Genomic DNA, 27,979 nt, shown 5'->3' with positions numbered 1-27,979 from the left:
GTGAGCAAGCTGAAGGCGACTGTGGCAAGATTGGTTACCATTTGCGTTGATCGCCTCAGCACATTACCGTATGAATAGCACGCTCTGATGGTTGGTGGGATCACATTAGGGATAATTAGTTGAGCCAGGAGAAACTGTACATCGCTTTGTTTCATACAGATTACATTGCAGGAGAATATTTGTTTTAAATTTGGATTGTTTTATTTAAAAGTATACATTTTAAGCTTCTTATACATATGTTTCATGTTTGTCTGATAAGTATTCGTGGAGTTTTAGTTCATTTTTGTGATGTGTTTCAGAAAGATGCTCGCGGAGACAGAGACGGCTGAAAGCGCACCCTGTTTATTTTCTTTATTTTACAAAAGCACAAGGTTTTGTTGTTATTGTGAGTGTACACAAATAAAAGTAGACCCTTTGTAGTCTCTAATGATGTCTTACACTTATCTGTATGCCCAAAAATTATGGAGTATTTTAAGTTGTTTCCGCTGTTATGAGGAAAAAATCCAGCAGGATGCGGCGCATCCGTCGACCCCAGAGGGTTAAGATTAATGACTAATGTCTTTAAAGTCATTAGTTTAAGATTAATTGCAGAAGTTCTCATAGATGCATTGTCCTTTATTAGTTGGCTTTATTAGTTATTTTGTTGGCAATTAAATGATAGTCTATGTATTCTATTTCAAGAGTGTAGTCCATCAATAGACAAAGGTGATGCAGGCAGAGATAAATGATGAGGTGCATCGCAGTTCAACCTGCAGGGCATTTCGGTGAGGTTCGGTGGGGTCCATCCTAAGTCCAAGGTTCAGGCAGTGGCATATGAAGTATCCGATGTCTTATAGTTGGAGTTGGCATCAGTTCATCCTCTGAAGTCAAAAAACTGAAGTGATATCTGGCTAGCACCGGCTGTAGTTTGTCATCATCTCTCAGCGACACATAGCAGTGGAGTCTTACACCAAGCAGGAACGGAGCTGGATCTGGCAGGCTCTGATAATCTTGGGATATGAATCCTGAGGTTGAGACGTGGAAACAAATAGAATAGTATTGGTGTAGATACCATTTCAATTTTATGCAGAGTTATAGATCACGATGGATGTTTCTGGTTCCGGCAGACCTAACTAAAGCAGCCTAATTGTGAGTTGATGGATAAATTATTGTGTATGGCTGGCTAAATAGATGAGTCTTTAGTTTAGACTTAAACTAAGTGAGTGTGTCTGCATCCCAAAAACTGTTAGGGAGACTATACCATAGTGTAGGAGCGAAATATGAATAGGATCTACCTCCTTTTTTGGATTTTGATATTCTTGGGATTATTAACAAGCCAGAATTTTGTGATCGTAATGAAAGTGATGGAATATAGCATGTCAGAAGGTCACTTAAGTACTGCGGAGCTAGACCATTCAAAGCTTTGTATGGAGTTAACAGAATTGCAAAAATAATATGAAATTTAACAGGTAGCCAAAGTAACGACGATAAAATTGGGCTAATATGATCATATTCCTTGGTTCTAGTCAGCACTCTGCATTTTGAACCAATTGAAGTTTATTTACTGAACTTGCTGGACATCCTCCCAGTAATGCATTACAATAATCTAGTCTTGAGGTCATGAAAACATGAATTAATTTTTTGGCAACAGAAAGCATGTGTCATAATTTAACAATATTTCTCAGGTGGAAGAATGCTGTTCTACAAACATTGGAAATTAGATTTTCAAAGGACAAATTGTTTTGTTGGAACTGAGTAGAAGGACATTTCTGGCCATCCAATCTTTGATTTCATTGATACACTCTGCTAATTTGGAGAATTGTGAATTTTCATTGGGTTTAGAAGAAATATAAAGTTGGGTATCATCGGCATAACAGTGGAAACTTATTTCATGATTCCTGATAATATCTCCCAGGGGAAGCATGTATAAGGAGAAAAGCTGAGGTCCTAAAACCCTAAAACCCAACAATCCAAGGTGTTTATTCAGTACTGTGGCTAAATTGGTTAGGAATAAAGCATCGACTGAACCAGATATTCCGTCACAGCACAATAGTAATGACTTCATGAATTTATTTACTGATAAAATTGAAATAATCAGAAATTAAATTGGAACTATGCAATCAACTGTCACAGCACCTCAGAAAACAGTGTCTCATAATTTTGCTCATGAGCAACTTCAATCCTTCGATGTCATAGGTCATGAAGAGCTAACAAAACTTATCAAAAGTCACAACATGTATGTTAGATCCAATACCAACTAAGCTCTTAAAAGAGGTATTCCCAGTAATCTCAGAACCTCTTCTTAATATTATTAACTCTTCGCTATCCTTAGGACATGTCCCAAGAAACTTTAAAATGGCAGTTATCAAACTGCTTATTAAGAACCCACAGCTTGTTCCTAGAAAAGTGACTAATTACAGACCGATTTCAAATCTACCATTTATGTCGAAAATACTAGAAAATGTAGTGTCCTCTCAACTATGTTCATTTCTGCAGAGAAATGGAATATATGAACAAATTCAGTAAGGATTTAGGCCCCATCACAGTATAAAGACTGCATTTATCAGAGTTACAAATGACTTGCTCTTATCATCTGATCGTGGCTGCATTTCTCTTCTAGTGCTTTTAGATCTTAGTGCTGCCTTCGACACCATAGATAATGACATTCTCTTGGATAGGCTTGAGAATTATGTTGGCATTTGTGGACAGGCATTAGCTTGGTTTAGGTCCTATCTCTCTGACCGCTACCACTTTGTCTGTGTAAATGAGGAACTGTCAGATCAAATGAAAGTTAAGTATGGAGTGCCACAGGGATCAGTTTTATGGCCTCTGCTTTTCTCCCTATTTATGCTCCCCCTGGGAGACATTATCAGGAACCATGGAATTAGTTTTCACTGTTATGCCAACGATACCCAACTTTATATTTCTTCAAAACCCACGAAATTTCACAATTTTCCAATTTAACAGTGTATAAATTATATCAAAATGTGGGTGGCAAGACATATCTTTCTACTCAATTCTGATAAAACAGAAGTTCTAATTTTTGGAACAAAAACCTAAAAAAAATAAGATGCTAAAATATAATCTGACGCTTGATGGATGTATTGTAACGTCAACTTCTACAGCAAAAAATTTAGGTGTTATATTTGATAGCAATCTAACCTTTGAAAAACAAATTGCACTGCAGAACTGCATTCTTCCACCTCAGAAATATTGCTACGTTACAACATGCTATCTATTTCTGATGCCGAAACACTAATTAATGCATTCATGACCTCAAGACTAGATTATTGTAATGCATTACTAGATGGATGTCCTGCAGGTTTAATAAATAAACTTCAGTTGGTTCAAAATGCAGCAGCGAGAGTGCTAACTTGAACCAAGAAATACGATCATATCAGCCCCATTTTATCACCGTTACATTGGCTACTTGTTAAGTTTCAGATTAATTTTAGAATTCTGTTAATTACTTACAAAGCTTTGGTCTAGCTCCAAAGTACTCAAGTGACCTTCTATCATGCTATAATTCATCGCACTCACTACGTTCGCAAAACTCTGGCCTGTTAACAATACTGAGAATATCAAAATCCACAAAAGGAGGGAGACCATTTTCATATTTGGCTCCTAAACTATGGAATAGTCTTCCAAGTAGTGTTCAGAACTCAGACACACTCTCTCAGTTTATGACTAGACTAAAGACTTATCTGTTCAGCCAGGCATATACCTAATTTATCCCTCTATTCATAGTTATGCTTCTGTAATTAGGTCTGCCGGAACCAAAAACACTTCTTGTATTCCTTAACCTTGGGATTATATCCCGAGGTTACCAGAGCCTGCCAGATCCATCTCCGGTCCTGCCTGATGTCCGATTCCCACTGTTTCACTGAGTGATAATGACCAACTGCAGCATGCACCAGCCAGACTTCATTTCAGTCTACTAAGATGGACTTGACAGAGGACGAATTGATGCAAACTCGAAGACATGGGATTCTACATGAGCCACTGTCTGAAGCATGGGCTCAGGATGGAGTTCACCAAAATTACATGCCATAAGCTTCCAGCTGGACTGCAATGCTCTTCACTGAAGGATTCCTATATCAACTTGATCAGAGGAGGGACGACACTCTCTTAAACTACATAGAAAATGAATTAACCACTAATAAAAGCCTTCATCAGTCAAAATCAAAGGACAATGCATCTACGTGTATTTCCTCAGTTAATTCGGGATGACTTCAAGGACTTTAACACTAAAACTTATCGTTCATACAAAATCATTTTGTTTAATCATTGACCCAAAACACTTACTTAGTTTACTAATTTTAACCACTAATATTTCTAAACATAAATAACTAATATTTGCATTTCATTCATTTTCTGTTATAGCATAATTTCATGTACAGCTGCTTTGAAACAATGCCTGTTGTGAAAAGCTCTATACAAATAAATTTGACTTGACTTGTACTGAGCACCCTTTTGTGCATTGTCTTTCCATGCACACTCTTTGAGGAATATTTCAAGATCTATTAATCATATTTTGTTGTGTTTGGGCTCATTTGAATCAGGATCGTCTGTTGTAAGTTACAGTATGTCATTGTCTATGTTATATGTATGTTTCAGGGAGTAGTAAGGGAAAAACCTGGAAAAAAGACACTCCTGTTTATTATATGTATGTGTCTGTGTGAATTTCATACACTACAACTCACCGTGTCATGATCTGGTGGGTCTGCCTGTCTTTCCTGTGTGTCTGTGTGAGGTTGTTTTCCCTCGTGTGTTTCCTGTTGCTGCGTGAACGGCGCAATTATCGTTTCTATGGGAACACTCATTCGCACTGTTCACGAGCTGATTATCGCCACCTGCATCATGTTAACCATGTCTATTTATACCCTCTAGTTTCTCTTGTCTAGCACCAGATTGTTCGCTTGTTCAGTCTTGCCAGTCAGTTGGCCTTGTCCTGTTTGCTCTTTGTTTTAGTCTTCTGCCAGTTTGTTCCTGTTTTGCTGCTCTCTGCTGGATTATCACCCTGAGGACTGTCTGTTGGATTTACTCACCTTTGGAATACTTACTGTCATCACTGTCATCCATTCTCTGCCTGGGTGTCCCAAGATGGTCATCACTGTCATCATCTTCATCTCTGCCATATTATCTCCAGTCACTTGCAACCTGAGCTGGAACACTTTACTGTTTACATTTTTTCTACTGTGTTTTACAATAAACTGTTATTTGTTTCTCTGAATCCCAGGGTCCTTCACTTAGTTTTTGACAGACTGCAGTTTGACCTCTGAGTGAAACAAATTTACTCATTGCATTCTACAAATTGAGACCTTTCCAATGATAAATAACAAATGACAATCTCATCTTTTTTATTGTTTTACCAATTCTGAATATAATTTTTGTGATAAGAAATTTGCAAATGATGAGAATGAAACAGTTCTTATTTGTTAGCCAATTAAAAAGCATTATTTAAGAATTGGTAGGATCAGCTATATGCATTGTAAAGTCCAGTTTCAAAGCTTTAAAATGACACCTATTTTGTTCAGATCAAGCAAGTAGTTATTAATTTATTATGTAATTATGATTTTATTTATTTATTTTTCCGCAGGGAGTGCCCCAAACTAGCCTGGGATGAGCTCAGTTCAATGAATCCTTCTATCAATAAAAATATATATTTTTAAAAATATGTTCAAAAAAGGAGTACAAAACCTGTCATAATTACAAAAAAAGAAGTTGATAAAAAGATCTAATGCAAGCACAAAACCAATACAGCACAAGGGTTAAAACATTGTTTTAGGATTTGGGGGTTTACTGTATTATGTTGTCATGACAATGGAGTTGTAAAATTGTCTATAACTTTACACAGAAAAGGTTAGCAAGTGATTTTATCACACTAAAATGTTAACATGCATTTTGTTTACATCTTGTGTCTATACTTTTAACATGCATATTGTTAACATCTTGTGACTATACTTTTAAAACAGTGAGCATTTTAATGTTTGCGGATTGGCCCCATTCACTTCCATTGTAAGTGACTCACTGTAAACCAGATTTTTGTTTCTTTCAAAGAAAAGAAGGGATGAGTCTAAATAAATGTTTGGGTTAATCAACATTGTGTCACACATCCTGTCGGTTGAGCTTAACTTTTATTGAACCCAGAATATTCCTTTAAATGATGAACATGTCCATTCAAGCGTTTATTTGTTGCCATAAAAATGTAACAGTCCATTTTACAGCTGTGCACTAAACGATGCAGGACTAATTTAAAATACTTGCACTACAACATTAGTCTACAGTGAACAATGAGATCAGTATGGCTTGAGTTACAACCCAGAAGTGTTCCAATTTTCTCCTCATTACTTATTACATAATAAGAACACACACAGCTATTCCCATATTGCTGCCTATCACTGACAATTTCGGTTTGCATTATTAACAAAGACTTGCTTATGGCACTGCTGTTCCAACCAATGTGTTCCTAATTCAACACAGCCCTGATTGTTGAAGCACAGTGACATGTAGCATATACTCGGTAAGTAAACTCATCCACATGTGTTGAGAAATGGGTGCGTGAAAACTTGGAAGACCTTGCGGATTGCATTCTTTAAATGGACAGCCAATGAAGTTATTCCTGAGATATACTCGAACAGTTTGGTCATTTTTTTAACTCCATATCTTGTTGATGGCATACATGTATCAAACATGGTAATACCATGATACCATGCAAAAACACATGGTAGAATATGGTACATTTAAAAATACATGGTGATACTATGTCCAAAAACATGGTAGGAAAATGTAAAGAAAAAAAAAACATGGTAGTACCGTAGTGCCATGTCCATAAAACATATTACTATGGTATATCAAAAACATGGTAATAACATGGTACCATGTCCAAAAAAAACTTATTAACATGATATGTCAATAACATTTGCTCAGGAACTGTAACAAGGTCTCTCATGCTAGTATTACAGTGCCTGGTATCCGGCTGCATATTTATGAACTACAGGCAGAGTAGTTGACCAAAATAAATGTCATGTGTGTGTTCCATTTACTTCAAGCTTTTCCCCCAGTTTCTTTTCATCAACCAGAATAAACAGAGCAAGGTCCCAAGTGCATCATGGTCTATTAAATCTTTTCTAGCAGTAAACCTGTTTGTAAAAGCCCCCCCCACCACACACACACACCTACCTGCTGCCCTGTAACCTGAGTGCAGTAACAGAGCGTAAACAAAGGAAGGAGGGGTAAGGGACTCATTATGGAAATTATATCTTAAGGCCAACAAAGGTGCATAATTTTTTGAATTCTCAGCTATTTTCTTAATGACAGATAAAAAATAGGGATCATTATAAAGGTCACCTTTTTGTAAAAATATGACGACTTGTGTTTTCCCTATTCCTGTTTCCCTGACAACTGTCATGGTCACAGCAGACTAACTAACTTAACTGAACTGTACTTTTTTACAGTTAAGTACTTAACTGTACTTACTGTAACTGATTTACAGTTAAGTCTAGTGTACTTAACTAGACAACTGTAAAACTGAATTTTTCTATGAGGCAGGCAGAAATTGATAGGTTAAACGTGGCTGTGTTATGTTTTTCTATATTATGGGGAGAGGTTAACGTCTGCTGTTCTTAGCTGCCCTTTTCACCTGCTGCTGCTCCTGGCAAAACACTGTGCAAACTTGGTGAAGAAATAAGTTCTCAAATACATGTTTACTGGCAAGCAGATGATTCTGCAGGCATACTGCAGACATTATGAAAGTTGAGCAAATTTGAGGTGAATGACAAGGCGTTATTGCCGGTACTGCACTGTGAGACGTCTGAGAGATGAATGCCAATGAGTGTTATGTCAGGTGTAGTCTGGACTATGCCAAATCTTTGCTTTCACGTAAACGTGCCAATGAGCAACGAGAGAAAAACCTTTGTGAAATGACAGAGATGATAATTCAAGTGAGCAAAAGGAGTTTTGTTGGAGTGGAGACAGTGTGATTTAATTTTGTGTCATATATCATTATATATCATTTTGTCAAATTAAAATCTCATGGGATTATTAAACATTTTCAGTCAGTTCTGTTCATATCACTATATATGTTCACATATTAATGGAACCAGATAGTTGGAATATTTTCATAATCCATATCATTGTTAAAAATGAATATAGTTGGGTTTGGTGTATTACAGTTCTTGTCCTGTCTGTTTCACTGCAATTTAAGTACATTTGTTTCTCTCCACCAATCATTTCAGTGAATGTTTATTAATATTTCTTGAAGAAGACAAATATTAATATGTGATATACTGAATTTCTTTCTGATAAGTGAACTTGACTCTAACAACTATCTTTGTTTATTGTACTTTTATCATAAATATAGTAAAAGAATTTGAAGGAATTTTATTTCATTATTTTCTTTGGGTCTATAAAAAATCTTGGAATGTGAAAGTACTTTCAGCTTTAATATGTAACATGGAGTTTTATGACAAGCAGAAATAATTATTGCACTGTATCATTTTATTTCTGTATTTTTTTGTCTTTTTTTGCCTTTTGTTTCTCAAATTATTTTAAAATGGACTTATGCACTTTTATTTCTTTCTCGTTATCATTTCTAATTAAACCACTTTGAATTACCATTGTGTATGAAATGTGCTATTTAAATAAACTTGCATTGCCTTACCTATGATACAAGCATGCATGCAGATCAAAAACAGTAAGCTTCAATGTATGCCTGTTAGAACAAATAAACAGAGTACACTGTAGACATGAAAGATTTTTTTTAAGGGACATTTCAAACTGTTTAAATGTTGTCTTTTCTAGGAAACTGGCAAATGCAGGAAAATAACTTAAAGATAACTTCCTGAGAGCCCTGGCAGAGCAGGAGGAGGCCAACCGCAGTGGGGAAATGAATGTGAGTACATTATTACAGCACTCCATTTGCTACGTAATGGGATTCCCCCAGAATATTTCTGCAATTCCATTAGGACAAGAACAAAATCCACTCTGTGTCAAATTCAGGAAGGCAACCCCCCTTCTAACACACACCTTCATACCTTGCCTACCATCTGTACCAGGGACGCTTCAAAGGGTCAAATCATTGAAACATAGACAATATTGACAGCAAGTGTGACAATTTTGGTTAGTCAATCTTTGTTGTGTTCTTCTTTAAAAAAAAACGGCATTACATTTGTTTTATATTTGTAAATATGGCATTAAAGCTATAATGTAATTGCCCCCCCTAAAATCAGTGTTTTGTCCTTATGTCTGCTGTGTTTTTTCTTTATTATTATTCTTGCAGGTCAGTTGGGCTGAAATTGGCCCAAAACAACTGTACTTTATTATTGCACTTTCTATTTATTTCTTATTGTTATCAATATATTCCTTTCTCATACAATACATTAATCGTTGTTCAGTTGTAATATATATAAAAATAAAAAAATAAAATAGCAAGGTCCAGTTGTTTTCAACTGAAATCCAAATTTTATTGTTATTACATGTAACTACTTGTATTGAGGAGACATGTAATGAAAAGAAGTGACCAAAACAGCCAGTCCATATAAATGCACTAATCATGTGCACAGTTAGTGACCTACGTGTAATAATGTATGTAATAAGGTTTGTAATATTTTGATATTGAAACTTATAAAAACATCCCAGATAGACATCTGATCACCATATGTGAGACTTTTGTCCAAAAAGGCCTTGTTTCATTTAATAAGTCTGGGATGAATAGACCTTTTGGGGGATTTCACCTCCTACGCAGGAGAAATGGTTTATTATAACAGTTTCACAGGTCAAATTTTGGAAGCATTACAGAATTCTAATAAACTTGTGTCAGTGCAACTCAAGACCAGAGAAATAAATGAAAAGTGAAATGTAAACTCAAGTCATATTTCTTCTGGCTAACTGGGGGCTAAATGTTTATCTGTGCTTACCATGACACAACCAGCTTCAAAACAAGGGTTTTACCTGACACTCTTATAGCAAACCCAGTGGGATGTGTGATTTAAGATCAAATGAGGAGCACACGGCAGACTGAGCCAGTGTCTACTGACAGATTTTCCCACAAATTTTTGACTTTGAATCGGGGCTTTAAAAGAGTGCTGTTTACAGGGTTATAAACCAGTATAATTAAGGCAAGTACAACTTGTTCCTTTCGTGGAAAAAAAATCTGTAAACAAAAAAATTGTAAAATACCCTTTCCTGTGTTCATAAATGACAAGACATAAACAGTATGCTGGCACATCCTCACACCCCCTTTTTTGCATTTTTTTCCATTCTATCTAATGTACCGCATTTGATAAAAATTACTTTGAAATAGTGTTTATTTTTTCTGCTGTTTATAAGTAAACCCACCTGCCTTATACTTTTTCTCTCAGAGTCTATGTGAGGAACAGGTAAACTTAATTCAGACTGAAGGCTTGTCGTTGTAGTTATGTTTGTATTACAGAAATGTATTCCAGCCTTTTTATTCTTATGAGAAATTCATTAATAAAGCTTTACATTCATGCTATTGTAGGATCTTATGGGCAGAAGAATTAACGATTTCTACGCAAAATGATTCAAATCCAGGATGTAAACTGATATTTTCCTTCTAAGTTATTAACTAAGACACAGAGGCCTGAAAAGAGTCCATTAAAAGCTGCTCTGTTGAGTGTCAGCCATCTTGAGAACAAAGAGAGTTCTGTGGACACACCAAAATGTTCTCCTCGCCCAGGTTGTAAATCAGGAATGCCCTGAACGTTAATGGTCATCACATGACTTAAAGACTACTCTTCTGAAGAAACCTCCATGTCAGAAATCTAAAAGAAGTCCCTTTGTTTCATTCATTTAGTAACACATGAACACTTAAAAATGAGATATTTCCTGTGTTACATGCTAAAACCTAATTACCAAGACACAGAGCTAAAGCAGACTCCCTTATGAGACCCTCATGTTTGCAATGAACAACACAATTCTAATACTAAGACATCTCATATTAATCCATGAACATTTCACACAGTCACAGTACTTTGCTGACTTAACCTTCTAAAATGTAACCTCCTTTTTGTACCAAAATGTACGCAATGCTTAGCCTTGCTAGATAATTCTGAAAATGATGTTGTTATGACCTATAATCACTTTGCTAACTGACGAATTGATGATTATCATTTTTTATCTTGTTTTATTCATGTCATTTTACTGGATTGGTAACCATTCATGACAAGCACATCATGTTTACTATCGATGAGATTCTGCATTTCAGGAATGTTTATGTTAATTAATCTTTTATATATTCAGTTGTATCTGAGATATATCAAATGTATGATTAAAGCATGTACTTTTGGAGTGGGAAACGGAAGTCTTCACTGACTTCATCACCTTCAGAAGGAGGGACAGAAATGACCATGTGACCCTGAAAAAGACTCTTCTGACTGGCTCAAGGCACCTTTGGGGTGCGGCCAACCACAATAGTACAAAGCCTTCCCACCAAGGAAGAACTCTCTCTTACTTCTTACTCTTACGCTCTTCTCCTCATTTCGCGCTCTTCTTTCTGGGCTCTTAGCCCTTCTACGCCCAGGATCCGCACAATGTAGAGTCCAGGAAGACTCAGAATGCAAAGTTCCGAGGAAGCTTTTCTCTTCTCTGCGCTACAACTCACAGTCGTGACAGGGAGTCACGAGTTTGCCTGGCTGGAGGCCTTGCTCCAAAGCCCCACATCATCATTCCAATCCACGATCTAAACAGAGGTCCAAAACATCGACGGAGAAACAGAACTTTCTAGAAGTGCCAAAGAACCAAAGCAATGTAAGGAAATGCAAGTAAATCTCAAGACTTTTGCTGAAAGTACTGGTGTCTCTTTAATATAATTTGAGTTACCAGATTGCAAATAGAGTTAGACTAAAAGAAGTACTGAATGGTTCTCAAGGCATTGTCTATAGACTCCATAAATTTCAATTTCTCTGTACAGATAATTTCATTCACCTTCTGTTACTATTTACTCACCAACCTGTTTGTCATGTTTGTCTATGTGTTTAGATTAGCAATGAAGTCTTGTTTGTATTCAAAGTTAATTTGACTGTGGTATATTTTGATAATCTCATCACTTGATTTTTAAAAGATCTGCGCTCTGAAGCTCAAACTATATTTAAGCATATTTGTGATATTATTTTCAATAGCCATGAGAATAGTATTACTCTAAGTTAATTCCTTACATATAAATTGTGAGTGGATACAATGAGTCCATTGTATTACATATTAATGGTGGAGAATTTTATTCAGATTTACAATCTGATCATTTGTCATTTATCCTTCTTATAATGGTGGTCGAATGCAGCTAATTCCATTATACAATTTCCTACATATTATTGGTGAAGATGGTGACGCGGGCACTTTAATCCATACCGTGTACATTTATACTACTTAAATTCCCTACACTATGGACTGTAATTTTCTTGTCATCTGCAAAAAAATAAAGACTTTTCATGTAAGCATAAATCTTTCAAATTTGAAAGATGTGTTATGTTTAGGTGTTATTAAAAACTTTATAAAGCATGACTTGCATAATGAGCAACAGACATTCCAGGAACAGAATTTACAGGATGGTTGCAGGTTTATGTTTGTGGCTTCCTGGGTCAAGTTGTGTCTCAGTTGCAAGTTGTAGTATACATAATGCACATACAGTGTAATTGTTACTCTAAACCAGTTTGGTTGCACCAAAGCTTTGAAAGAAAAAAACAACCTTGAAAAAAAGTCACATTTTGCACATCAGGGAAACTGCGGAAACAGCATAACCTAGATAATCTTTGATGTACTAATGTAGTTGTGATGTTTTCTGGACCTCCCGGGAGCAAGCCAGGCAATTTTGCACACAAAAAAAATCCTTAATTAATAAAATGAATTAATAAAATAAATCAATAAATAAGGAGAATGAGCAGTGGTATGTTGATTTGGCAATTGTAGCTAACTTCAGGCTTAGAAAATGTTGAACAGTATAATGTAAAAATATTTTTGTGTGAAGGGCTTTGAAAATTATATATGTATGCAATGGTAGACGGTTAATGGTTAATTTGATAATTAACTGAGTATTTATTTTCATATGTTCACATGTTATGTCTTTAATATAATATTATTATGTGCTACAATATTATATATGCAATGTGCTATTTTGAAAGCATCATAATTCTGAATGTAGGCCTAATTTTGATGTGGAAAGATTTGAATTCGGCAACAGTAGGTTGAAAATGTCTTGCTGAAATTCAAATCCTTGCCCCCAATGGCCAAAGTTAAAAGTGTTGTTGAATGTATAAGCAGGTGTGAGCTCAAGTTTCCACGCGAATTGTCCACAGAGTAGCGCCAAAAGTGAGTATTTTTAGTTGTAAATTGTGTAACATAATTGATAGGAATTCATGTTTTATTCAAACCTACCCCTGAACCCAAACCCCAACCCTAAATCCAACAGTCAGTGTTGAGTAAAAATGTCATTTTAGAAAAATGCAACCTCTAAATCACACACAGGCCTTAAAATTAAGCCTGAACCTGACCCGACCCGGCCGGTCAGATTTTAAGCCTGAACCTGACCCACACAGTCAGATTTTAAGCCTGAACCGGACCTCAAACCAAAATCGATGAGTCTCTTTATAATTTCTTCTCCAAACAATTAGGCTGTATTTTATGCAAGCACTGTAATTTGTAATTGTATAGTAACAGTAAATATACACAGTTTTTACAAGCCACGGCGCCCCTAGACAATAGAGAAGAAGGAAAAACAACATTGGTTTACCTTTGATCAAGCGCAGGAATTTTGCTTGGTGCTGAACAATCTGGAACTATGTGTAACAGTCACATGAAATCCTGTTAGCAGCCTAAACTTCTTCAGAATGTCAAATCTTTGTGACACCTGCTCAAAAAATAAGCTAGATGCAGTGCAACAAATGAAACAGAACGCAATTGTCTCAAGATGCATTTTTTTAAACATGAAATTCTTTTAAACTTGACACGGTGTTTAAAAAATGTGCCGGTTCTGCACGAGATGCTGAAGAAACAGCAAGGCATGGTGCAATGATTGATGTCCATCCAGCATGTCTTTATATAAGAAAACAATGGAAAAACAGCGTAGACATATGCAAAAACATGTTAGTTGTGAATGACAAACCTCGAAAGGCAAATATAAATAATAACTTTATTCTCTGTCTGTACATGTTTTTCATGTTTCAGCATGAGAGTAAGTCTCAGTTATAAACAAAGAACTAAAGCAAAAAAGCACATTACTAATTTGCATTAACATTAACATTGAGGTTCACTTGATCCTCTTCCTAGGTATTAATTCATTTTTTATAAAGGTTTATATAAATATTACATTACCAATGAACCCATACACAATCTTTTATTACATATTTTGCAACCCCAGCCCCCCTCAGTTTGAACACTGCCTTTGTCTTAAAGGATAACTTCATATGTACAGTTGTGCTCAAAAGTTTGCATACCCTGGCAGAAATTGTGAAATTTTGGCATTGATTTTGAAAATATGACTGATCATGCAAAAAAACTGTCTTTTATTTAAGGATAGAGATCATATAAGCTATTTATTATCACATAGTTGTTTGGCTCCTTTTTAAATCATAATGGTAACAGAAATCCCCCAAATGGCCCTGATCAAAAGTTTACATACCCTTGAATGTTTGGCTTTGCTACAGACACACAAGGTGACACACACAGGTTTAAATGGCAATTAAAGGTTAATTTCCCACACCTGTGGCTTTTAAAATTGCAATTAGTGTCTGTGTATAAATAGTCAATGAGTTTGTTAGCTCTCACGTGGATGCACTGAGCAGGCTAGATACTGAGCCATGAGGAGCAGAATAGAACTGTCAAAAGATCTGCGTAACAAGGTAATGGAACTTTATAAAGATGGAAAAGGATATAAAAAGATATCCAAAGCCTTGAAAATGCCAGTCAGTACTGTTCAATCACTTATTAAGAAGTGGAAAATTCGGGGATCTCTTGATACCAAGCCAAGGTCAGGTAGACCAAGAAAGATTTCAGCCACAACTGCCAGAAGAATTGATTGGGATACAAAGAAAAACCCACAGGTAACCTCAGGAGAAATACAGGCTGCTCTGGAAAAAGACGGTGTGGTTGTTTCAAGGAGCACAATACGATAATATTTGAACAAAAATGAGCTGCATGGTCGAGTTGCCAGAAAGAAGCCTTTACTGCGCCAATGCCACAAAAAAAGCCCGGTTACATTATGCTCGACAACACCTTGACACGTCTCACACCTTCTGGCACACTGTAATTTGGAGTGACGAGACCAAAATAGAGCTTTATGGTCACAACCATAAGCGCTATGTTTGGAGAGGGGTCAACAAGGCCTATAGTGAAAAGAATACCATCCCCTCTGTGAAGCATGGTGGTGGCTCACTGATGTTTTGGGGGTGTGTGAGCTCTAAAGGCACGGGGAATCTTGTGAAAATTGATGGCAAGATGAATGCAGCATGTTATCAGAAAATACTGGCAGACAATTTGCATTCTTCTGCACGAAAGCTGCGCATGGGACGCTCTTGAACTTTCCAGCATGACAGTGACCCTAAGCACAAGGCCAAGTTGACCCTCCAGTGGTTACAGCAGAAAAAGATGAAGGTTCTGGAGTGGCCATCACAGTCTCCTGACCTTAATATCATCGAGCCATTCTGGGGAGATCTCAAATGTGCGGTTCATGCAAGATGACCAAAGACTTTGCATGACCTGGAGGCATTTTGCCAAGACGAATGGGCAGCTATACCACCTGCAAGAATTTGGGGCCTCATAGACAACTATTACAAAAGACTGCACGCTGTCATTGATGCTAAAGGGGGCAGTACACAGTATTAAGAACTAAGGGTATGCAGATTTTTGAACAGGTGTCATTTTGTTTTTTTCTTTGTTGCCATGTTTTGTTTTATGATTGTGCCATTCTGTTATAACCTACAGTTGAATATGAATCCCATAAGAAATAAAAGAAATGTGTTTTGCCTGCTCACTCATGTTTTCTTTAAAAATGGTACATATATTGCCAATTCTCCAAGGGTATGCAAACTTTTGAGAACAACTGTATCCAGTATGTTTTAGCTGCCATTTGTTGTGTTTTAATAACACATGCCAGTTGTGTCAGAGTCCAATTAATGTCTCAACTTGTTTAAAATCTGCCGACATAGTCACAACAAAATGTTGTTTTGTTGTTTTTTTTTTTGTTTTAGTTTTGTTTTTTGTCAAGACTGGTTACAATTGGACTGAAATAAATACAAATAAAAAAACACACAGGGGCAAAAAATGCTACTGTCATTTAACTTCTTATCAGTTTCATCCACTAGATCCAGAGCGTTTTTGAGTCTTGTGGTTTGTGTTATCTCTCCAATCAGCTGAGCTCATAAATCACTGGGCACAGTCTACATTGTACTTCTCCTCATCTGTGTTGTGAAAGTTGCCCTGCTGCCAAAAGTCACACACAAACAAAAGGTGCACCTGGACAGCTTTGGCATTATTTACTCTGGATAAGAAGTTAAGTTTTGTATCAAATCCAGGTCACACCTGTGCTGGATGCCTGAGGGGCTCCATTGTTGGGTGGTACATATTTGAAACTGAAGGTGCTCTAACCCCTAACCCCACCCTCCTGTTATTTGTTTTTGCTCTTTCGCCATGATACAATGATGTCATCATTCGTGGCCTCTTCAATTTCAATTTTTTTTTTTATTATCCCTGTTCTTTCTCTATAGTTTGAATTTCATGATGGCAATAAGTCATCCTTGTGCATCCTGGGTGATTCTGCAAAGCAAGCAAGCTCATAGTCATACAGTTGATAGTGTGTGAACATGCTTTAGAGATAATATTTGAATACACAGTCACACATAGTAAATGAGTGTTGTTTTGTGGCATTATTCCTTATGTAGTTATGTAGTTGTGCAGAGGAAATAGTTATCCTAGTCAAAACATTTTGCCTAGTAAGTTTTAAAGCTGAAGTTCTTGTTTTATTGAGATGTTTAGATTATGATTCAGATCAGTCATCTTTAGGATTTTGACATTTTGAAATAACTGAAATGTTTTAGTTGTAACGAGAATGAAGACCAGGAAAGGGAACATAAAATAAATGAGATTCATGTAAGTAGGTAACTCCAATCAGAAAGACTGTACTAGTTGAGGGTAAAAAAAAAAAAAAACCCTTGATTAATGTTTAGAGAGAGTGAACTTGCACACTTGTTATGTAAATGTTATGTATATTGCCTCATTTTCATACATACTGTATATTTATAAAAAAAAATAAATAAAAAAAATACAATAAAATACATTATCATCTCTTCTCCAAACATAGGTCAATTAATTTTCAACCCGGTCATACGACAAGTCATTATAATAGAATGAGATCGCAAAATCAGACGAGTTTGCTCGTACAAAAACGTACAACATTTACGCCCATGTAAAAAAGTGAACAAACCAACTAACAATGTTAATACAACTTTTCCTAACTTTAAGCCCTAACCCAAAACTAAACCTAACCATAAGGTGTAATCTCATGACCAAACTCTAAACCTAACCATGACTGTAACAGGAAAATAGCTTTTGTGTACCAGCCGAAGAAAGGGGTTTGGAACGAGAGGTGGGAAGTGTATTGCAGGTTCTTGGCATACATTAGTCATTTGTATTGCATTAAATATAGAATGAGTAGCCAAATTGGTATTTTTAATTAGGATTTGTAAACAAATGTGCAAAACAGTTTTTGAAAATTTTACTATGAACAGTACACTTTTCCGCAAACTAAATTAGGGTTTCTGACACTTGTCAGACCATGTGAAGACTTAATAGGTGGCACTTAGGTAACATACAACTATTGTGATTTTATCTTCAAATATACACTTTATCTGAGTCTATTTTCACCTCTTAATGAGTCTCTAATTACCCCTGAACAGACTTTGTTTTCTTAAGTAAACATTGCTGGCATTGCTCGGGAGAGATAGGAGAATGTTTTCTCCTTTTGAAGACTGCTATTTCATAAGATGAAAACATTGTTTCGAAATTCTTCTACTGATTTGTGTTCTACTGAACTTTGTGGTTTTTCTTGTACAAAGCAGGTGCTTGTCCTCTGTCGACAGACCCAGCAGGTTTTGCATTGATAAGTTGTGTTCATGTACTTATAGAAGATAGTGTGGTCAGTCATGCAGTTCAAAGATCACATTAAGCATAGAAATGAGTGAATTTCCCAGCCATATACCATTACAGTGAGTGTGTATCCCGGTCAGTTGACCCTTTGTCTTTGTCATAGCCAGTAAAATAAACAATAGCATGTTGGTTGCCCCCCCCCCCCCATAGAATAGACAAAGACGCCCCTTTGTAAAATACATTTAGAGATGCTTTGTATTCTATTAAGGCTTTTCCATTTTGTGTGTTGACAAAATATTTTTCTACACTGCTATACACTTTAATAATGCAATTTGTATGCAACACAAACGAGAAAAAGAGATTGTGTTTAAAGGGATAGTTCACCCAAAAATTAAAATTCTGACATCAATTACAAACCCATATGTCTTTCTTTTGTGAAACACAAAAGGAGGTGCTAGGCAGAATGTTTGGGGCTATCAGTCCCACAAATTCTGCCTAATACCTCCTTTTGCATTCCAGAGAGTCAGTCATACCAGTTTGGAACAACGAGTGAATTAAATTAGTAAACTGAGTAAATTATAATTTTTGGCTGAACTATCCCTTTAATATCTAAAATCACAGAACAGGCAGAATAATGTCAGTTTCGGTCTGTTAGCCAAAATACAAATGGCATGATGTCTTTCCTGCTAACTGGATGACTGGAAGAACCCTTACTTAATGGTTTCCTGTCGCCAGTATCTCTAATGAACAGCTGCAAGGGCTTCTGACCGTCTTCTCAAATATGTGCAGGAAGATTTTTAGAGGAGATGAAACAGGATACAGTTAATCTAATTTCTAAAGTTTCTGGGCTTTGTTCCTCTGCTTGATGCATTCTCCAAAATGACACTGACACAAGTGTAATATTTTTCATCTGGATTCACATTTTAGAAAATATACACTGGCAGCCAAAAGTTTGGAATAATGTACAGATTTTGCTGTTTTGGAAGGAAATTGGTACTTTAATTCACCTAAGTGTCATTCAGCTGATCACAGAGTATAGTCAGGACATTACTGATGTAAAATACTTCACCATCACTATTTGAAAAAAGTCATTTTTGATCAAATCTAGACAGGCCCCATTTCCAGCAGCCATCACTCCAACAACTTATCCTTGAGTAATCATGCTAAATTGCTAATTTGGTACTAGAAAATCACTTGCCATTATATCAAACACAGCTGAAAGCTATTTGGTTCATTAAATGAAGCTTAACATTGTCTTTGTGTTTGTTTTTGAGTTGCCACAGTATGCAATAGACTGGCATGTCTTAAGGTCAATGTTAGGTCACAAAATTGCAAATAAATAAATAAATAAATAAATAAGGAAAGTATGAAACAGCTTTCTCTAGAAACTCGTTAGGTTTATACAATGCTTAAAATTGCCAAAAAACTGAAGATTTCATACAAAGGTGCACACTGCAGTCTTCAAAGACAAAGGACAACTGGCTCTAACAAGGACAGAAAGAGATGTGGAAGGCCAGATGTACAACTAAACAAGAGGATAAGTACATCAGAGTCTCTAGTTTGAGAAATAGATGCCTCACATGTCCTCATCTGACAGATTCATTGAATTCTACCCGCTCAACACCAGTTTCATGTACAACAGTAAAGAGAAGACTCAGGGGTGCAGGCCTTATGGGAAGAATTGCAAAGAAAAAGCCACTTTTGAAACAGAAAAACAAAAAGAAAAGGTTAGAGTGGGCAAAGAAACACAGACATTGGACAACAGATAATTAGAAAGAGTGTTATGGATTTTAACCCCATTGAGCTTTTGTGGGATCAGCTAGACTGTAAGGTGCGTGAGAAGTGCCCGACAAGACAGCCACATCTATGGCAAGTGCTACAGGAAGCATGGGGTGAAATGTCACCTGAGGATCTGGACAAACTGACAGCTAGAATGCTGAGGATCTGCAAAGATGACATTGCTGCATGTGGAGGATTTTTTGATGAGAACTCTTTGAAGTAGTGTTATTCATGTTATTAATGTCCTGACTATACATTGTGATCAGTTGAATGCCACTTTGATGAATAAAAGTACCAATTACTTTCCATAAGAGCAAAATCTGTACATTATTCCAAACTTTTAGCCGCACGTGTACATGAATGATAAATCCTTCGAGATTTTACTAAAAGTGTTTAGGGTCTTGTCTCAGTTCACAATACACATTTCTATTCCACTAATCATAAAGATTTGACTTGTTTTGCCCAATATTCTGCATAAAACATCACAAATGGTGATCATAAGTTCACTGGTTATGCTTCACTGATTTTAATGAAATGCAGCATCCTGCAGTTTTACTGTTTATGGCTGTATTGCCGTAACAGAGTGATCTAATCCCTACAGCATTAATCAGAAGACTCCTGAAGTGTTTAGCAGCATTATGGAAGTTATTTCTATCATTTCCAAAATGCTCCTTTTCATGTTCACCCAAGAGCCTCTCCTTGCACCTGTTTATCAGCCATGGCAATGGAATTCTGTCTCATCCACTTTCCGACATTGTGATGTTGTTATTCCTGATACTCCTATCCACAGACATCATTTTTCAGCATGACACATGACATGTGCTCTCTTACTTGTAAGGAACCATTTAACCTCTTTGTGCTGAAGGGTTCTTGGCTCTTCTTTCCAAGGAATGTACACCTGCTCTGTCAGGGCCTTCTTTTTCCTTTCCGGAACTTTATAGTGTGCTCGTATCTAATATGAGCTCAACATAAGCTGGACAAGAGTGGTGAAGAGTTTATCTGAACAATAAACATAATAGATGGTGTGTGGAATTACTTGGGCGAGAATACTTGGCTTGTAGTAGTGACTTATTTCATGTATAGAATTTTGAGAGTACTAGCACTTTCTCATGATATCATATCCCAGTCAGTACATTTACATGCACTTTGAAAGTTTGATTTTTGTCAAACTTAAACAGTATTTCATCTTTTTTGGGGGATTTTTGGATTTCCCAATTTGGAATGCCCAATTCCCAATGTGCTTTTAAGTCCTCATGGTCACATAGTGATTCGCCTCAGTCCAGGTGGAGGACGAATCCCAGTTGCCTCCACATCAGAGACCATCAACCATGTGGCTTGTTTAGTGCGTTGCCACAGAGACATAGTGTGTGTGGAGGCTTCATGCCATCCACCGTGGCAATCATGCTCAACTCACCATGCGCCATGCCGAGATCGAACCATATTATACCGACCACGAGGAGTTTACCCCATGTGACTCTACCCTCCCTAGCAACCGGGCCAATTTGGAGTCACTCAGCACGCCCTGGGATTCGAACTAGCGAGCTAGCGAACTCCAGGGGTGGTAGCCAGCATATTTTACCACTGAGCTACCCAGGCCCCCACAGTATTTTGTCTTTTTAAAATGTAATGTTTCATGTCAATGCTTTAGTCTGATAAATTCGTAAAAGTCAGATCTATGTCATGTGTCATCTTTGAGGTCAACTGCGGTCTGATTAACATGTATACATGCTGGACACCATCCAAGCCTTTAATGAATTGAAAAGTCACTTCACTTCTGCTCCTATTCTGCATCATCCTGATCCCAACGTACCTTTCGTGGTTGAAGTAGATGCGTCAAACACTGGTATTGGCGCTATCCTCTCTGATCCTCGTCCAGCATGTATACATGTTAATCAGACCACAGTTGACCTCAAAGATGACACATGACATAGATTAACGTTCTTGGATACATGGACAGATGGAAAAAAGTAATAGAAAAAAACTTTTTTTTTAAAGTTGCCAAAAAGCTAGAAGAGTAGATCCATGTATGTTGGAAGCACCTCAATCAAATCTATGATAGGGTAAAGAAGATGATTGGAAGGAGCGGAAACAATTCAGTATTGTGCCCACTCATGAAGATTTTGGAGGAGCTTCACTTCCTTAGCTGACGTCCTTCCTTCAAATATTAAATTATGCAACGTGTCATGTATACTTGGACAGACAGATGAAGACTGTAGCTCGTCTACACAAAAACCTGCTGTAGCTTGAATGTAACTGTGCATGTAAATATGCTGTGGACGTGTGGCTGAGGCTTTGCGTGAACTTCGGTTGTTGGTAATGGCTGACCATCCAACTGGGAAATGCAATTACACTCTAGCAGGCTTAGGAGCTCACAAAGCACATTCTTTGGAATCCTCTTTGTTTTATCAATACATAGTGGCCTGCTTGGATGTGTATTATTCCACCTGAGCAAATACTGCACACCATTTCTCCCACAAAGCCCTCTCTCTCTCTCTCTCTCTCTCTCTCTCTCTCTCTCTCTCTCTCTCTCTCTCTCTCTCTCTCTCTCTCTCTCTCTCTCTCTCTCTCTTTCTCTCCCCCCTTCTGTAACCATATGCTAATGTGACTAAATTTTCTAAATCTATGCCATTTTAAAGGAACTAAAGGAATGTCCTTGAAATACATTTTTGCTGAGTTCTTTCCTTAAAAGGTATTTTGAACTGTGTGATGACCTCACAATGAAATATTGGCATAGTACATGTAAAGACCAATGAATTTGGTTTATTGTAAGACATTTGACATGCCAAATTCTTCCCAAATTTTATTTTGGGAGCAGGTGCACCGATGGATTGTAAGCTTCAACTATGCTTTGAAAAAGAGTTGTTTCACCTGCCAGAAAGCTGAAGGGTATTAAATTCATGTATTAAACATGATATTTTCTCCAGTGGAACATGGAATTTCTGTACATTAAAATACATCAGGCAGAGCTCAGATGTGGATTTGTTCTTGCAGTCATCACATAAATCATATATTGGATAGCTATAGCCCTGATGTAGTCACAAACAACAAATCATGCTTACATTTAGGCACACATCCTTTTTGTTTTGTTTTTCTGATTTATTTTGTACCTCTGGCTGGCTATTTAAATTTTGACTAATCTAAAATGTCTTATAAAGTATCTTGTGCTACCAGGGGATAATAAGTAAGTGATGAGTTCAATGTTTTGTAAAGATATATCATGTTGTGGGCAATTCATGTTTTGTCAGAGCAAAAATTGTGATTATGTTTGATGAAGTTGGCTGCCTTGTTAGTAAAATGTACACTTTGACACAACAATGTATTATGTTGTCATGATAAGTAGTCTCAGTTCACAGATTTGGTTTGGGAAAGACACTCCAATTTTACATTTTCTGCTGACCATACTCCAAGAGTTTTAATTAGACACTTTAGTGTCTACTGTAGCTGTTATTTCACAGTAGTATTTTCAAGTGTCATCAGCCATCTCCAAAACATATGGCTTTTTTATTATTAATTTCAGGGGTGTTATATAAGTCACTCTCTCCTCTCCTGTATTCCCCAGATTTAAAATGTCATCATTGTCTTCTTGAATTTCACCTATCAACTTCCTACTTCCAGCCACCATTTGGCAATGTTGATATCAGCATGCATTCTTGCTTTCATATATCTTCACTCTGTGACAAACTCGAATCTGTTCATCTTCTTCAGACAGCGGAAGACATGCAATCTTGTGTAGGAGACTGACAGGCGTGCTAAAGTAAACATATTCTGACTGCCTTCACTCTGTGGTGCTCACTCAACAAGAATGACAGTGCTGTAAGCACAAGGCTCTATAGGATCCCATTTCTTCAGCACCTTGCTCTCTGCCAAAGTACCTTTTGTTTGTTTGCTGTCTGTAAAGGTTTGCTTTTTTCAGCATGACTTGCAGTATGTAATGAGAATAATGTGGATGAGAAAGAAAAGATAGAGAGAGTGACAGAATAGTGTCCAAACAAATGGTTATTTGTTGCTGAGGTGTTTTAGAATCATAGGCTGGACTGTGTTCATGTCATGCAGCAATAAAAGTGTCATTATGCCGATATGATTAAATAGTAGAGGTCAATGTAAATCAATATACAGTACTTCAGAGTATGGCTCTAGTTGATTTTTCGCAATACTTTATTGATATTCTCACAACAAAAATCAGTGTTTTTAGATACTTTTTTTACATTCATATTTTTGCAAAAAGTCTGTGAGAGGGCAAAGCATGAAGTGGCATTGAGGTCACCTGTGGTCAACGCATACTTATTTCTATTAGACTAGTCTCAGAACAAGCTAAAAATATTATTGAGCAAAGCACTGCTCAGATGAATAAAAACAAGTGATAAATATTGCTATATTTACATATTATATTGTGCTCTGGAATGCTTGATTGTAATTGGTCAATTGCGGTATTCAGATTTGAAACAAAAATTTTAACTGATTGACTGTACATAATCTTTTACATATATCAGAGTTTTGAACATAAAGAATGGTAAAATTATCGAATTGTGACCCAAATATCGATTGAATATTGTTGTAACACTGACTCAGGCTGAGTGGGATCCATGTGCGGTTTATTAACACAACAAGTTCAGAGTACAAACAGGCGTGGGTAAAATAATCAGGGCAACCAACAATAGAGACAGGGCAGTAACGTAGTCAAACAGGCAAAGGATCGGGGCAGGCAGCTAAACAGCAATAGAGATAGTCCAGGCAAACACAGTAATAGGCAGATCAACAGAGTAAGTAATAACGCTCAGAAATGTAGCCGGGGCAAACAAGACTTCGCAATGAATGAACACACACATCGGGCTTAAATAGTCTGAGTGATATGAGGCAAGTGTAGGGTAATCAGTCCAGGCATGTGGGCACTTGGGAAATGTAGTTCAATGTTAATATTCAGGTGAGTGAGACCTCCAATGGTCGATTGAGGAATCTTCACCGGCGTTCGTGACAGAGCCCCCCCCCCGCGAGCAGCTCCTGACACGAGAGCACATCCGACGTCGGGGTCTTTCTCGATGTCAAGGGGCCGGTTTCTCCAGGTGAGTCCTATGAAATTTTATGATGAGATTGGGGTCGAGGATATCATCCGCCTTGACCCAGGACCTCTCCTCCGGACCGTACCCCTTCCCAATCTTCCAGATATTGGATCTGGCATTCCCGACGTCTGGAATCTAGCAGATCTCGTACTAGGAATGCCTCCTCGCCATCCGCGATCATGGGTGAGGGGCCTGCATCACCGCCTTCCTCCTCCAACCTCGGACCACCGGCAGGTTTCAGCAGAGAAATACTAAAAGTAGCAGGTAATTGGAGGCGATATGACACAGGATTGATTTGTCTTAGGATTTTGAACGGACCCACATACCTGGGACTGAGCTTCTTACAAGGTAGACGGAGACGAAGGTCCTGGGTTATGGGCCACACCCACTGTCCTGGAATGTAGTTGGGACTGGGACGACGATGGCGGTCCGTTTGTTCCTTTCCCCTGTTGATGGCATGCTGTAGATGGACATGAGCTTGATCCCAAACAGCCTCACTACGCTGAAACCAGTCGTTAACAGCAGGGGGTTGGAACCACAGAACACACTGAAAGGGCATCAATTTTGTGGAGGGTTTGATGATCGAATTCTGCGCATGTTCTGCCCAGGGAAGAAAGTGGCTCCAGTCGGCTTGATTCTGTTGACAGTACATGTGAAGGAATTTGGTGAGTTCTTGATTCAGATGTTCCATCTGGCCATAAGACTGGGGGTGATAACCTGAAGTGAGACTTATATTGACATAAAGTAGTCGAAAGAAAGCTGTCCAAACCCTTGATGTAAACTGAGGACCCCGGTCAGAGACAATGTCTTCAGGTAGACCATAGTAGCAGAACACATAATGGAAAAGATGGTCTGTGGTTTCAAAGGCTGATGGAAGCTTAGACAGGGGTATTAGTCAACATGCCTTAGAAAAACGATCAATGACAGTTAATATGGTGGTGTTACCTTGGGAGATGGGTAGATCGGGGACAAAATCAATGGTGATGTGGGACCAAGGTTGTTGTGGAATGGGTAGAGGTTGTAGCAACCCTGCCGGTAGTTGTCTGGGGGTTTTTGCTGTAGCGCAGGTGTGACAAATGTTCACGAATGTACTGGTGTCTGCCTGTAATGTCTCTCACCAGAACTGATTTCTTAACAATCGTACTGTGGTAGTAATGCCTGAATGGCCAGAGCTTGTGGAGGAGTGCACCCAGCGGATTACCTTTCTCATAGAGTAGGTGGCACAAACGTTCGGTTGGGCGGACATTGTGGAGGGGCCGAGTTCTGTGCATGTGCCTGGGAGATTTCGGACAAGATGTCCCACTGGACTGGAGCTAGGATCAGAGAGGATAGCACCAATACCAGTGTTTGACGCATCTCCTTCAACCACGAAAGGTACATTGGGATCAGGATGATGCAGAATAGGAGCAGAAGTGAAGTGACTTTTCAATTCATTAAAGGCTTGGATGGTGTCAGAAGACCAGCAAAGCTTGGTATTACCTCCCTTTGTCATGGCGGTGAGTGGAGCGGCGACAGTGCTGAAGTTTCGAATCAATCTTCTGTAAAAATATGCAAATCCTAAGAATCGTTGTAGTTCCTTTACAGTAGTGGGTTAAGGCCAGTTTAGAACCGCTCGTACCTTGCCCTCTTCCATAGACACCCCTTCTGGACTGATGATATAACCAAGGAAGGAAATTGAAGTTTGGTGGAATTCACATTTCTCTGCTTTGGCATACAATTGGTGTTCCATGAGATGCTTCAGAACTGCCCGGACCTGCTTGATGTGTTCCTACAGGGTGTCTGAATTAATCAGGATGTCATCTATATATACAATTAATCCTTGGTTAAGCATGTCTCTGAATATATCATTTATGAAAGACTGGAACACAGATGGACTATTGGACAGTCCGAACAGCATAACGAGATATTCATAGTGCCCGCTGCTGGTAGAAAAGTCAATTTTCCACTCATCCCCCTCTCGAATGCGAATGAGGTTTTACGTGCAGCGTAGATCAAGCTTAGTGTAAAACTTAACAGTTCTTAGTTGTTCCAAAGCTGCGGGAACCAGGGGTAAGGGATATCTGAATTTAACCGTTATATCATTTAGACCATGATAATCAATACAAGGACGAAGGCCCCCATCTTTCTTTCCCACGAAGAAGAATCCTGCTGCTGCCGGTGAAGTGGATGGACGAATGAAACCCTTGGCCTGTTCTTGTTCAATGTACAATTTCATGGCTTTAGCCTCAGGTTCTGACAGGGGAAAGATTCTGCCTCTAGGAGGTGAGGTACCAGGTAATGGATCAATGGTGCAGTCACTAGACACACAAGAGAGATCTTACCATCATCAGACTGGTATAACGAGGGCTGTTGAGCCAAGAACATAGAGCATTGCATAAGGAAGCCTTTACACTTGATTGGGGTGCCATCAAATTTTCATGGAAAGGCTAAACGTGGATTAGCATTCACTGTACTATGAGGCATTGAGACTGGTACCTGACTCGCTTGAGGCGTTGTGGAAGCGGATTCAGGTGCGGGCTGATGGAGACTCTGCACGGATTTCACTAACTCTTCCGTTAGTGTGGTGAGTCGGCAAAGTTGTTGTTGGTGAGATGCCAGTAGGTTAGCTTGGGTGGAGAGTTCACTGGACAGATGCACGAGGACCGCTGGATCAGTAGTTGGCAAAGTCTTCTGTAACACTGACTCGGGCTAAGTGGGATCCATATGCAGTTTATTAACACAACAAGTTCAGAGTAAAAACAGGTGTGGGTAAAATAACCAGGACAACCAACAATATCAAAGACAGGGCAGTAACGTAGTCAAACAGGCAAAGGATCGGGGCAGGCAGCTAAACAGCAATAGAGATAGTCCAGGCAAACACAGTAATAGGCAGGCAGCAGAGAATCATACAAGGTAAATCCAAACCAGAGTCAAACACAGGTAGATCAACAGAGTAAGTAATAACGCTCAGAAATGTAGCTGGGGCAAAAAAGACTTCGCAATGAATGAACACACACATCGGGCTTAAATAGTCTGAGTGATATGAGGCAAGTGTAGTATAATCAGTCCAGGCATGTGGGCACTTGGGAAAT

The 27,979-nt window shown here is 38.0% G+C and overlaps 1 pseudogene; it reads left to right on the top strand.

Moving 5' to 3' along the window:
• The window catches only part of LOC127439739 (cilia- and flagella-associated protein 299-like), a 113,037-nt pseudogene that overhangs the window by 26,561 nt on the left and 58,497 nt on the right, over positions 1 to 27,979 (top strand).

This window comes from Myxocyprinus asiaticus, chromosome 4 (genome assembly GCF_019703515.2).
Source record: "Myxocyprinus asiaticus isolate MX2 ecotype Aquarium Trade chromosome 4, UBuf_Myxa_2, whole genome shotgun sequence".
NCBI classification, from domain to species: Eukaryota; Metazoa; Chordata; class Actinopteri; order Cypriniformes; family Catostomidae; genus Myxocyprinus; species Myxocyprinus asiaticus.
Note: the sequence above shows the minus strand (reverse complement) of the source record. Positions and strands in the feature narration are given on the sequence as shown.